The sequence below is a fragment of the Belonocnema kinseyi genome, chromosome 4 (assembly GCF_010883055.1).
Source record: "Belonocnema kinseyi isolate 2016_QV_RU_SX_M_011 chromosome 4, B_treatae_v1, whole genome shotgun sequence".
Lineage (NCBI taxonomy): Eukaryota > Metazoa > Arthropoda > Insecta > Hymenoptera > Cynipidae > Belonocnema > Belonocnema kinseyi.
In genome coordinates, this window is record NC_046660.1 from 96,640,249 (window position 1) to 96,654,521 (window position 14,273).

General features: G+C 34.4%; 1 protein-coding gene across 2 annotated transcripts in view; it reads right to left on the reverse strand.

The window, feature by feature from the left end:
• Positions 1-4,693, reverse strand: part of LOC117171284 — a 202,979-nt gene extending 198,286 nt beyond the window's left edge. For both annotated transcript variants that reach the window (XM_033358431.1, XM_033358432.1), the window contains exon 1: positions 4,585-4,693. The gene's annotated coding sequence lies outside the window, so the exon portion shown is untranslated. The remainder of the gene's footprint in view (positions 1-4,584) is intronic.
• Positions 4,694-14,273: the final 9,580 nt, after the last annotated feature.

The window sequence follows — 14,273 nt, forward strand, 5'->3', positions numbered from 1 at the left end:
CAAAAAGACAAAGTAATTGGAAAGTAACTAAAACAGTTACAAGTTACTGCAAAAATCATAACTAGGTTACGTTACAAGTAACCAGTTACTACCCAACACTTATATAGTCTATGCATATGGCTCTGGGTAGCGTGCGCAGCATGACCCTTTTTAAAAAGTAATATATATCACAGCTACAATAAACAATGTCTAGAAGGACGTTTTTTAATTACACCTTTTCTACTTTTGGAACTTATTAAGATCGATATTATTCAGAAATTTTTCATTCAGATATTATTTATTTTATTGACATTTTAACTTTTGAGAGGAAACCATTGAATCAAAAAGCTTCTTTTAAGCTATATTTGGGCTGTAAATATCTATCTAGAGCCGCCATTAGTATTTTTTACATTTTAGCCCTAATGATTACAATAATAAATCAATTTATTCTAAAAAAGTTTTCACTTGTCTAAAACATCTTGCAGAATACTCCCGTTTTTCACTTTCTTTATTTGTTACAGTGAAGACACTGAGTTTTCAAAGAAAATAAAACTGACATCATTTAAGATCCACATAATTAAAATTTGAAAATATTTTGAATATATAGTTGAAATCTTAAACGTAAAAGTACTTGTGAAGAGATTGAGGACTACATTTTCTTTTGTTGCATTCATGTGCTCTTATTTTTCGAAGGTATAACAATTTGTAAAGCTATTGTCGATTAGGGAAAACGATTTCATCGCCAGCGTAACCGTGGGGCAAGTGGAGTTGTGCGAACGTATAAATCTCTTCACGGCAGAGTTTCGCTTCTGCGTGCCATTAAGATGAAATTAAAGTGGAATACCGGGTGGATAAATATGTCGGTCTATCTGTTACTTTCTGACGCGGTAATGGCAGGCTTTGGTAATGATCCATGTTCAAGTTACGACTTCTTCATAGAGCAGAGTCGACTTTGTTCGTTGCGTAACTGGTGTATGTACAACTCTGAAAATAACGCTAGATGTCCCCCCATTTGAGGGGTGGGGGAGGAGAGCCTAGCATACTCAACCTAGGTGAGTATTCGTTTCCGTTATTAGGTTTTTACGTAAGATGTTTCCACCACCTGGCTTATTAGACTCGATTCAAAGGGTAGGTAAGTATCTTTGCCTTTTACTCGTATCAGGAATCTCCTAGGGAAATTATGTTTACGGAAGGTTGCGCCTAAGAACTTAGAGTTGCATGCGATGAGGTTTTTGACTGCCCTATTCTCAGCAATCCTACTTGCATTATGAGTAGAGGCCTTATTTGCAACTATCTAAGGTAAGCCAACATCGCATTAATTGTCCAGTGGAGAGACGAATTTCCAGACAGAAACTTTATCTTGCGGGATTCTTTTTATTTTTAACGAGTACTCCTTTTCGCGTCTTTCTGTTTTATTATATTTTTAGTTTTTACTTTTCTTTTCAAGCCCACGTCACGGTCGCCCCAGCTTGCTCTAGAATCGACAGAGCAGACATGCATATTCATAAGAGTTATTTAATCCGAGCGCAGGAAGACACCGACTGAAAACAGACGAACGAGCATTACTTATATTTTTATACCAAGGAACAGAAATGCGTCCTTTCCGAGAAAATTCTAGAAAGCTCACATTTTCTTTAACCAAACCTAATTCAAATTATCCTTTAAATTAAACGGCCCTTTATTATAACCACTAATTATTCGAGATTCTATCTCTCATCTTTCCTTCCCTCGGATCGTAGTTCTATGTGAAACTCGTTTGTGGAAATAAAATAATTAAAAATTGTGTAAAAATTCATGTTCTCTCTACGTTTGAGTCAGGGTCGTCAGGTATTTAATTTTAACCCATTTTTTGTCTCCACATGAAACACTTCGCATTTTAAATTGTCGCGTGCAAGGAACACAGACGTTTTAATTTTAATGCCAACCCAATGTTTTGTGTTAGATTCTTATTACGGATGTTTTTTCGGGCGACTTGGCTCTTTAATATTATTTTTTATCTATAATTAGAGCAAAATATTTTCACTCAATTCTAACTAACAAGAATTTGCAGTTAAACGTGAGAAAGAATATCGTTCGTCAATTCCAGTGAACAATTTTAGAGATAAAAATTCTTGAAAGGTTCAGTTATGTGGAAAATGTGAAGAAGAACTAAAACAGGAAGTTTTTTTTTTTGCGTGCTTATAAGGAACAGGTCATCATCACTCATCGATATCCAGGAGAAATCGATATGTTCGTAGACTACGATTTCCAACGACATTCCCACAATGTATCGGTGTTTGCCGGCGATGATGCATAACGCCGTAATTCACTGTCTCATATAACTTATGTCTTATGGCATTCTATGCCAACGTTGACAGGCATTTATCGTCAGTGTTCTAATTGACACGTTAATTTGCCACCCGAAGATCGTGATCTTAATTGCAAGGTTAAAAATGTAACTGCTCGAGTAACAGCATCCCTTAATTAGCCCCGTGGCTAGCGCGAATCTTGATTATATATTTTAGTAATACGGATGTGGCTGATCTCTATAATATATGATCTATATATGACTTACTTGAAAGATATCGTTCTCCCTTTCATTAAACTTTGACTACCAACCAGGACTTCGAATAAAGCTCTTATCTGCAAAGCAACTTCAATTAGATAAGACTGAGAAACTGGAGGCTAGGTCGAAACTCTGAAATCAACCTCAAGGTTACACGGGTGATGAAGTATTGCAAATAACTCGTTAACAGGGAAACTTTGGGCTCAAGTTTAAGGAAGCTTAGCCAATTTTAATGGCTGATGTCTGCGAAAGTATAACGCAAACTGCTTGCGAATGGATAGATGTGATGGGACATTACGGTCACGAATTGTATAGAAATCTATTAACTAAAGATTTTCTTCTTGTATTTGAATAATTCTTTCTTCCAAACTTGACGTGATTATATTATAAAAATATTTGAAGGATTATGTGATAAATATTTCTAAGATCGTTTATGCAACTTCTCATAATTGACCACGAATAATGAAACAGAAATCATTTGTTTTGTCTTCGATTTCTACACAAAATTTAAATTTCATTTTCAATATAGAAATTACCTGTTTTAATTTATTTTTTAAGTATTTATTAAGATCGAAATTTTGAAAGATGCGAGTTATCAATTTGTTTTTGTAGTGACTACTTAAGATTTCAAGAATACTTTCATTACATGTCACTTTGTTCACTCAATTGGCAGATGGATCATACATCAGTGGGATGTTAAAAGCGTAGAGTAATGGGTGAAGGAGAGAGTGGAATCGATAAAGCCACGAAACTGCAATAAGGCGAATCCCATTAACCAAGATAGGGGGACACCATTGTGTGACTGAACTTCATTATCCGGACTAATTATTTCGAAGTTAGTTGAACGATTCGCCACAATGTAATGACTGAGGAAATGGTCTCAAAGTAATGAGAGGTAAAGAAGCCCAAGCGAGAAAGGAACATAATCTGAGTCGCTCTAAATTAACCCTTGACATTGTTTTACCATCGTGATTGAGACAAAGATTTTTACAAAATTATAAAATTAATTATTAATAAATGCACCAATAGCACTTCATGCCAATATGCTCTTTTCATGGTAGGAATTATTTAGCCATTCTTCAACTTTTAATTCAGGTTCTTGTAGATCTTTAATCTCTTAAAATGTTCCCGCTTTTTCGTGACTAATTTAAAAAAGGTAATGGCTCATTGTTGACCGAGTTTCAGCAAATACTGAAGGTTAAGAAGGAAGACAACTAGTAGAATTTTGGAAATTTCAGAAGTTCGACAGGGTGGAATTACTTAATTGGAAAAGTATAGTACGAAGGAAGGTCGATTGAACCTCGGCATCCATTTATCAGCGTAATTCACAATGCTGCAAATATTTGTAGTAATTCGAAGCTTGTGATAGGTATTTTAATATCAGGCTTGTCAGAGAACGAAATCCCGTGATTTTTTCGAAAAGCTTTCTCATAAATAGGGTTTAACGTACGGCACAGGGCTGGGTCAATATCGGTAACTTTGATACACTAATATGTCGTTGAAGCAAAATATATCGCTAAACAATATTGGAATTCCATCTTTCATATAGCGCAGAGAAAAACTTTTCCTATAAGATGGCCATATACAGGACCTATTTGAAGCAGAAGAGTTTAAGTCGACTCCCGCCACGAAAATCATCCTGTTGTCATGAAATTCCCTATTCCCATGAACGTAAGCCCCAGAATTTAGCCGGCGTTAATCCAGGTGATCTTGACTCTACAACAGGATTTCCAGCGCCTGGTTCACAGCCTTGTATTGATTCTTAATTACCCCCTGGAAGCTCTCCGGAATTCCCGAATTTCAAAGTTCAAACTTCACGAAAAGTAAACATGTCATCGTGGTCTTTGATCTCGCAGAGGCAAAGAATTTTTCAACTGAGCTGGGTTTCAACTCGGAAAACTATTTCCGGGATGGCCCGGAGAAGCACTCCCAATTTCTTCCAAGTTGTGGTAGGACAGAAAGTAAGTATTGGTGATACGTTGATTGATCACAAATTTTTTCTCTTGACAAAACACGCGTAAAAATCGAAAACAAGGTTTAAGACGACTACTAACACATACCTCGGGGTAGTTTGGCACTGGGACCCGGAAACCTCGGGTAATTCGGTGTCGAACGTGGTGATAGCACGGAGAATCTTGCACTTGAGGAGCAGCTCGGTGCCCTTGGACTTGAGCCCCGTTCACGGCCACAACCAACACAGAAATGCTGCGATTGCAAGGCGTGCGGCCACTTTTCCTGCCATTACTTCAGGTGGGGGGATGTACCCGGTAACTCTGGCAGGTGGAATGCTCAACATCACCACACGTATTCACGAATTATTAGTGACGCATGTTGGGGGTGAAAAAGAAGGGGAAGGAGTCTTCTGGCCGGGGGAACACTTGCGATTTTGAGTCTTTCAGCCCGGCCGCGAATGTCGACGCCGCTACCGATCTCCGTCTTCGTAGGTCGTTACACTCTGTGCGTGCTCTGACTCGATGAAAACAATATATTGTTGCTAAGAAGTTAGGTCACCGAAGAATTATTTTCCTATATTTGAAATACTATTTTATTAGTAAATATAACTCAAAGGGTATTAGGTACAATTCGGATTGTAATCTATTGCAGCCGCTTTATAATCCTAAAATACATTTTGTGACATACTTGCCACTCATCCCAATTACTAAGTTTTAATTCTGACTAATGGACAAACTCTAATGCTGTAGTGTATTAACTCTGAGCGTTGAACAGTGATTAGGATACCTTCATCTTCCGTGAATTGAGTGATAAATCAAGTGCGACAAAACTTACACTGTGGTAGAGGACTTGTTGGTCATTCCAGATGTATGGCAATTTAGAAGGTTCGAGTTATGGGTTGACGTTCATGATACTTTTCAATTATTTTAAATGTTTTGAATGTTTTGGAATTAAAAATGTTTGAGGACTGGATGAAAATTTGTTTTATGATCACTTATTGCTGAAACACTTTTTCCTTATTTTTGGGTGAACATTTATTGTAAACCCTAAGAATTATTTGTTCCTAATATTTTTTCGAAATAGTTGTATCCACAAGTGCATTAAACAAATTTATTATAGTTGTCAACTATTTTCCTAAATTTCGATCCAATGGTAGGAATTAGAATTGTGTACGTTGATATATGAAAAACTGATTTCGGTTTTTTTAAACTTCATGCATTTAATTATGAAGAATTATCACAGCTTTCATCTCTACATTTCACATTAGAGCCCTTTATTTTAAATTCTCTCATAAAAGATTATACCGCAGAGATGCTTCAAAAGTGTGACTTTTTAAGTAGCATACTTGAAATCCTACATCGTGCTTTCGTGGACAAATTTTCATGAAGATCACATACAATTATTTGAAAGATGTACTATTTTTATCAAAATCACCCCCAAGGATTTAGAATGCTTTTTTTCCTGAGAAAGTGATCACAATTTTTATCTGTTCATATTTTTTCGTATCTTAAATAGTTTGACCGCCAAGTGGAATTTTTGATCTTTCATTATTTTTGTACTAGCAAATTTGAATGATCTTTTTTTCAAAAAAAATTCAAAAAGTTGTTAGAGTACTCTTGTATGGCTTCAGAAAGCAACGTTTTTCTTCTCTTGACTTTTTTTCATATTGTGCAATGTTTGTCTTAAAATGTTCATTTTTTTGTATTTGAAAAATCATATAACTCTGATAATTTTATTTTGGTCGAAAAAAATCATGAGGGTAAATTGTTTTATCTGATGAGTACTAACTTGCCTTAAATAAAACTTCTGAATCTAAAAGAAAAGTCAAAAAATGTTTGAAAATGCTCTAACCTTTTGAATATTTATCCAAAATAGCAGACACAAGAGCTCGTCCTTTCTTTTTACACCCTTATAAATTGCGCCAAACTGCAATTCAACAACGATAACAACGAAACCAGACAAAGACCGACGTAAAAACTATTTTTTTGGCTCAGGAGGCCTGAAAACATCTACATTTGATGAAATCGGCAAAAGTCATTTTTTACATAAAACCGATACCTTCTCATTCACGAGAATATACTAATGATAAAAAATTTCATAATAGATTATTAGTTTCTACATTATTAGGTGGCAGATAGTTGAATAAACTTTTAATAACATAAAAATAATATAGAGGTAATCCGTGGTTCCAAGAGAATTTAATTACCTAAATGATTCTCTTATCGAAGAAGAGTAGCAGGATTTCCGGAAAAGTAAATTGCAGAAGCTTTTTTATTTAGAGCTCGCTCTATAAAATTGGTTCTTAAGAATTTAGTTTCGCAACTTAAGAACTTTTCCTGAGTACATTTCATACCTTGAAAGGCCTTTAGTGACAAAAAATAATTTTTTAGAAATCGAAAAAAACTTTATTACTTCTCTTACGTTCGGCCGATTTTCCTGAAATTGCGTACACGCACATAGAATAATGTAAGAAATAATATATCATTATTACTTTAGCTTGAATATTTCTCTATACTCTTCAATAATTAATTATAACCAGTAGACTTAGGCCCCCTTTTTCGCAAATTTTATAAAATCACACATTTATTCTACTAAAATTCATTTTTATTGTATGAAATGTCAATACACCGTTTTATTATACATATATTTACATATATAACCATTTTATTTCACCATTTAAATAAATTCTACAAACTTCAAATGATAGATTAACACAACTTAAACGTCTACAACCGAATCACTCGACAATGTATCACTGACTGCCTACATAACGATATACTGTTTGTTTTGATTTTGGATCGCTATTAATACATTATCTTTTTACTGATAATGCCTACCGTACTATACATCAATTTATTGTAAATATTGACATCCTTGAAGCTCTAAATATTTTAAAGTAAATAATTAGTAGCGTGAAAATTTAAGTTTACTTATCAATATAAGTTTAATATAGTTCTATATTTATTGCAAAATTGATTCTATAGATAGTAGTAACACAGTGGTAGTTTGCAAAAGCAATTGCACACGTCATAAGACGTGTGTTACGTGTGTTAAATATTGTATTTATTACGATTCGGGTAAAGAGGAACCTAAGTCCTGGACTTAGGTCTCTTTTTGCATAAAATAAGATTTTGAAAAGTGGTTTTCGCGCAATTTGATGACGTCTCATGATGCAGCACTGACGAATCAATTTTGTCGAGGGAAAAGTGTAACACTTTATTTGGAATTTTTCTTTTTTTTTTGTCAAATACAAAAATATATTTGTTATGTATATTGAATTTTCAAATAACAGCTACCATGAAAATAGTTACAAGGTACAAGAAACCCGGCGAATTTCAAATTTTGAAGTCAGAGAAAATACTTCAGTTGTGTCGTTAATACTTGTTTAATGCTTCTTTATTAAGCAAGTAATATTTATTTGTTGTTTTATTTATAAGATATATTCTTCTCGCACTATTTTACAAATTTTACTTTTCAAATTGCAACTGTATGAAGCAATTAAAAATTTTTATTGAATCATAACTTTTCAAATCGATGAGCCTTTTCCAATTTAATATTTTCGTATTTTTCAGTAAAAAATTCGAGTTTCATATTATTAATTGTTTTGACAGGCCAGTTTTTCATTAAAATATCAAACGAAATATCACAGTGTCAGTGAAGTGATTTCCATTCATGTTCATTTTTATGAATAGCACAAGCAGCTGCAAACATTCTTCTCAATTTTTGGAATAAATACTTTCGCGTCCAAATAATAATAATTTTTGTTGAGGTTTTAGATACTGCGAATGAATAAATTAAAGCTTTTAACATTTGTAAAAGCGAATTTTGCAATAAATTACAACTTGGAAGTTTTATAACACGATGGTTTATCATATCCTCCTCTCAGAAAGAAGATCTCCTTCATTCAACTATGCTCGTATTTAGTATTGATTATTAAATCAATAAAGTATTTATTAAATAACATTAAAAATAGATAATTGACATAGTGGATACTAAGATTAATTCATTTTCTCTTCGCGTTTGTAAAAAATATGAAAGCTATCATTCATTTTAGTACATTCGTAACCCAAAAAAAATGAGAATTTTCGTACAGAATTTTTTTCCTTTTTCACTGGTCTTCGTTAAATGGTAAAAATGCATACTAATGGTATATTATTTCATTTATCTGCACATAAAAAATATGTTTAATTTTTAAGAATTTTCTTCATTCTTTTATAATATTTAAGGGGGCACTCACTATAGAGGCTTCAAAAAATGCATTTTTATTGCCTACATTTATAGTTTGAAACCTGTCGAATACGATGCAGTTTGTGATTTCGATCAGTTCTAAAAAATGCCGACCCGCGAGCCATTGGGCGTGACTCGCTTCTGCTTCGCTTGGAGTCATGATTGGGATGAGGGGCCCTAACCATTGCCCCCTCTTATTATTATTTAAAGTGACTTTTATTATGTGTGGGGAAAAGCCCGCAAACTAGAAAAACCCACAAAATCTGTTACTTTATTTTATGAAGGAAGAGAAGAGAGATAAGAGAAAAGGAGGAGAAAGGGGTAGAGGGGTCGAAGAAAAAAAAAGAAATTTTCTGTTAGGTCAGATGTGGTGAGGCCACCTCGAGCTGAGTGACTTCTTCATGAGAAAGTCTTTTGGCATCGCGTGTTTGCAAAGGATCAAAATTATATTTCCCTAGATAAGAAATATCTTCAAAAGGCGATAATGATGCAGATTCGTAAAATTTAATTGCGGTTTCTCTGATATACTCAGAAATATAATGCAGTTGGAATTCTCTATGACTGACAGAGTTCTTAATGTATGTAGGGGCTTTTGTGTTTCGTCTGACAAATTTATTTTGAACTGTCAGAATGTCATTAATATTGATTTTTCACGCGCCTCTACTTATTGTGCATGCATAAGTTATGATTGGTGGGACAAGCATTTAGATAAGCATTAGGACAAGCATTAAGACAAGCATTAAGACGTTTTTGCAGTTTGCCTCCAAAATATTTGATAGAGTTTTTTCATTCTATTGGTTCGTTAAACATTTTAGGATAATATGTTTTAGCTGGTCTTCTGACTGAGAAAAGAATTGATTCTGACTTTGCTTCGTTTATTTTTATAGCGCGGTGTCGTCTGCATATAATACAATTGAAAGTTCGGGGATCTCAGGGATGTCGTTAACGTAGATAATAAAGAATACAGGGCCTGAAATGCTGCCTTGGGGCACACCCGCTCGGATGGGTTTCTATTTTGAAAGGGTCTGGCCTATTTTGACTGAGAATTTTCTATTGGAAAGATAAAAGTGTATAAAATGGGTAAGCCCTATTGGAAAATTGCCATTTACTATTTTTCTGATCAGTCCTACATTCCAGACACTGTCAAAAGCTTTTTCTACGGCAAGAAAAATAGCTCCAGTATGCTTTCTTCGATTGAAATTTAAACTAATGGTTCCGGTGAGTTAAAGCATCATTTGCTGGGTAGAGTTACCTTTTCTAAAACCGTATTGTTGTGATTTAAAGTATTTTCTAAGCTTTAGGAAAGTAGCTTAGTTGAATATAGGCATTGAAGATAAGTGCAATGAGAGTTAGGCACGAGATAGGAAGCTTTTTGAGGACTCAATTTCGAATTGAATCAGGACCGGGTGCTTTCTTATTTTTCGTATTTTTAATGTGTTTGTTTAATTTCTTATAGTTTACTTTCTTGAAATTATCGGTGCTTAGGATTGCGAGGAATTCGAAAACAAATTTTTCACATTAAGTAATGTGCTGCGGTTCAGGTGGCTCGAAATGTATCGCGAAGTTACTTTCATAATTAGCAGCTCAAAGATTCGCTTTTTCGAATGGAGAAAGTGTAAACGTTTGGTCTGGTTTTTTGAGGGGGGGGGGGGATATTAGTTCGCGGCTAATTTTTACATATGTGCTCCTGAACTTTAATTGCTGTTGTTTTGCGCAGGTGAGATTGTGTTTTTGAGAATGCAGCTTTTAGTTTTTCGATGGGTTTGGCAGAGTTTATTACGGGTATCGATAAGGTCTTTAATCTCGGGGCTGAGAGGTGGATCGTATTTGTTAACGGTAGACAGAGGGCCCGAAGCCAGAATGTAAGTTTTTATACTAGAGGTGAGATTACTTATGACTTCGTCGATATGAGTAGAGTTTGTTAGCGTGGGTTCAAAATTAACTTGAGTTTCTAGAGTGGAATTGAATATGTGCCAGTTCGCTTTTGCGAAGTTCTAGCGAGGTGTGAACGGGGCTTTTTCACAATTATCGTAAAGGTTTAGGAGAAGTGGTCTATGATCTGAATCTAATTCATTGATGGTGAGAGTGTAATGATTGTGGAAATTATTTTTCGTAATTGAAAGTCAATAAGGTCAGATTTATTTTTGGTGTTGTGACGGAACAAGGTATGCGAGTCTGTTGCAGAAACAGACAGATATTTGTCGTTTATGAATTCAACTAATTTTTTTACAATTTTGTTAGTTGATCTGCTATTCCAAGATAAGTGTTTAGCATTCTGGTCCCCTGCAGCGATTACCATGGGGGCTAGTTTAAATATTTTTCTGTAGTAATTTTTTGTATTTTCACGCGAGGGAGTCTGGTAAAGCGAGACGATGGCATATGGTTCAGGAAATATTAGTTTGTGGTGGTCAATATTTTCTTGGATAAAGATCGCGGTGCCTCTATTTGTGTTATTTCGGTATAGTTTTTAACCAACGACAAGATTTATGTTTGCGAATTCGCGAAGTAAAGTCTCACTGAGCATACAAATAGTGATTTTATTCTTATAGAGGTGGGTGGCTACTTCGTGCCGTTTTTAAAGTTACCCTGAGCATTCGAAACAATCATTTTTAGGGTGTTATTATTGAAGGTGGCCATTTTCGATAGCAAATGATAGTATTTTACTTATGATCTCGGCGGTTGAATTTATAGCTTTGAAAATGTTAATATTTACCCCCCCCCCCCCATAATATCAATGGTTAAAGTTGTAGCTCGTTCTAATATATTTACAAGCTTTTTTTTATATCCGGCGAGGATGTATATTTGTCGGAGACAATGGTTGAAGTATTTTTATTTTTTGGGCCTAGAATTTTCTTGGCGATAGGTGGTTTAGCTCGTGGACTAGTAATTTCCGTTTTCTCAAGGGTTGCAAAGTTTGTGGTTTGATCACTAGCGCTTCTGAAATAAATGCGACGGAAGCGCTGTCAAGTTTTAATTTTTACTATGGCTGAGCAGTGACTGCTGGGTTGTATTCACTTTTATTTTAATATATGCAATAGATTGCAGGTTAAGAAGTTCTTTTACTTGGAGTATTCGGGACCGTTACCAGAAACATTGGTAGGGGTTTCTTGGTTTTTCGGTTTCTCATGCGAGCAACTGATGTAATAGTGAACTCTTCCTCTTTAAGTTCAGAGTGTACTAACTCTTCCGAGTACGCGATGGGGATATGCCTGATAACTAGTTTGATAGGTGGAGAGTCAATGCTTTTATATAAATAATATTGAAAGCCTTGCTGCTCTAGATTTAAAATAATTTTGCAATAGTCTTTGATATAAGACACGCGGACAGAATAGACATCTGAGCCGAGATTGTATACTGTTGTTTTAAATTTAACTGAATCTTTTTAAAGCTTATGTAGGACGGTATAGGGATGATTAACCTCGTCTGTAATAATATTTATTGGGTGTATTTTTTCCAGTATTGTGGATGTTTTTTTATTGTCATTATTATCATTACTTTTTCAATATTATTGTTTTATCCAGTGACAATATATATATATATAAATTTTTTGCGCAGACTGTTTCGGATAATCCTACGAGGGGCTGGAGTGTACACCGCATTCGGCCTCCCTTCCGGACAGCTCCACGGCGACTGTTTATATCTTTGCCATTTTTTATTCATTTTTATGAAAAAAATCGTTTTGTGAACTATAATTATATGATTAAAAAATATCGGTGACCCTGAAAAATATATACATTCCTTACCCTCCAAAAAAATCACAAAAATCGACTAAGATTTGGCGTTCTACCGGGAGTGCCCCTGTTGACATCAGTTTTAGATATTCTTGAATTTTAATAACATGATTTCAGCCGTTCTTTTTCCTACAGTTTGAGGAGAGATACTTGAATAAGTAAGATAAAAGAAAAAAATGGGGATGAATTTGATAGGAAATCTTTACAGAACCATCCAGATTACTTTTTCAAATTAACAAATTGACACAGAAGTTTGATTTGTTGACAAAATGTTTCTTTCATAAAAATTGCGGAATTATCATGACTTGCACCTCGTTAACAATACGTTTTAGTTATAAATGTACTGACATGTATAAGCTTCCACCATATAGATAGAAGTACAAAATTGGAAGTACGATTGGTTAAAAAATAATCGCCCATAAATGAACGGATCTTGATTTTCGATTCCATTAAAGCAAAATCATTAACTAAGTTTACTCTAAAATACCTTTAGATAGAATTGATTCTAAAAAATATTCTAATAATTTATTAACTTACTATGTGAGTGCAATTTTTAGATGCACCTGTAAAATTTGAATTATTATAGAAAATTCTTTATATATGTTGAGAATAATATTTCCTTGAATACGGAAAAACAAAAAACGTTTGTATTAATTCAACAAAGCTGTTTTCTCAGTGAAGCGAGAAATTGATTTTCCTTTCATTTTTGAAAATCAAATAAATGAAGCTTTCGTCTATTTTGTCTTGTTTATCCTAAAAAACGAAAATCTTTTCCGTATTTTTTCTGTTTGCGAGAACAGAAAATACTGTTTCGGGTTCTCTTTGGTATCAATAGCAATAAAAAAAATAAGTTTTGGGTTATCAGAAGTGCTCTCCAAAATTCCTTCAGTTCGAAATAAATAATATTAATCAATTTTTGATTTGTATGCGACATTGGTAGGAATTTTTTTATCGAAAAAAGAATTGAAAGAGACTTTTGTTTCATAAATCGGTTATCGAAACGAAAAGATATTTAAGTAACATTCTGTTAAAACAAGACGACTGCAAATAGAAAACTAATCGACATTTTATGAATCACCTTTATATCTATACGTCATATTGGTTTAATATGATTCCACATCATGATAATAGTGAGCAGAAAATCACATGTGTGCCTCACTTGATAAATATCAGAAGCTCTTGATGAACAAGGAACTTTCCGATATGAACAATCCATGATTGATATTAACTTGAAGACGTCAGTGAAACGAAAAAGGAAGGCTACTACCTCATGGAGCTAAGCAATAATTAATCGAGTTGCCTTTTGTCCCGCATAACTCTTAAGTCCGATTATACGATGAGTCGGTAAACGAGTAACTAGGGCAGGTTGATGTTTGCAATGAAAGTCGATAACAGCCGTGAAGGGGCGGGGACGTGTTAAGTGTGGATAAGTGATAAGTCATTTGGAAATTAATATAGTGCAGGCTTTAATCGAGAACTCTCATTGAAAATAAGAAACTGATCCAAGTACGTACACGTCACTTAACTGACTCGACATATGATCAGTTCTTCGCGAGCAGTTTGCCTGTTGTAATCACTGGACCCTGCATAAAGTCGTTAGTTATTTTACAGGTATTAACATATTTGCTCACCAAAGCCCTTAGGGTGCAAACTATATATTTTGAATAGCGAGGCAATGGCAGCATGCATCCGAAATGCAGATATTATAAACACTGCTGCTTCAAAGTGACTGTTTCTAGTATATAGCTATTCTACCAACTAGAAATTAATGCCCCAGTTTAATTTCATTTTGTATATGAAACAAAACTTTTTGTTTTTCACCAGGATCGTCAAGTTTA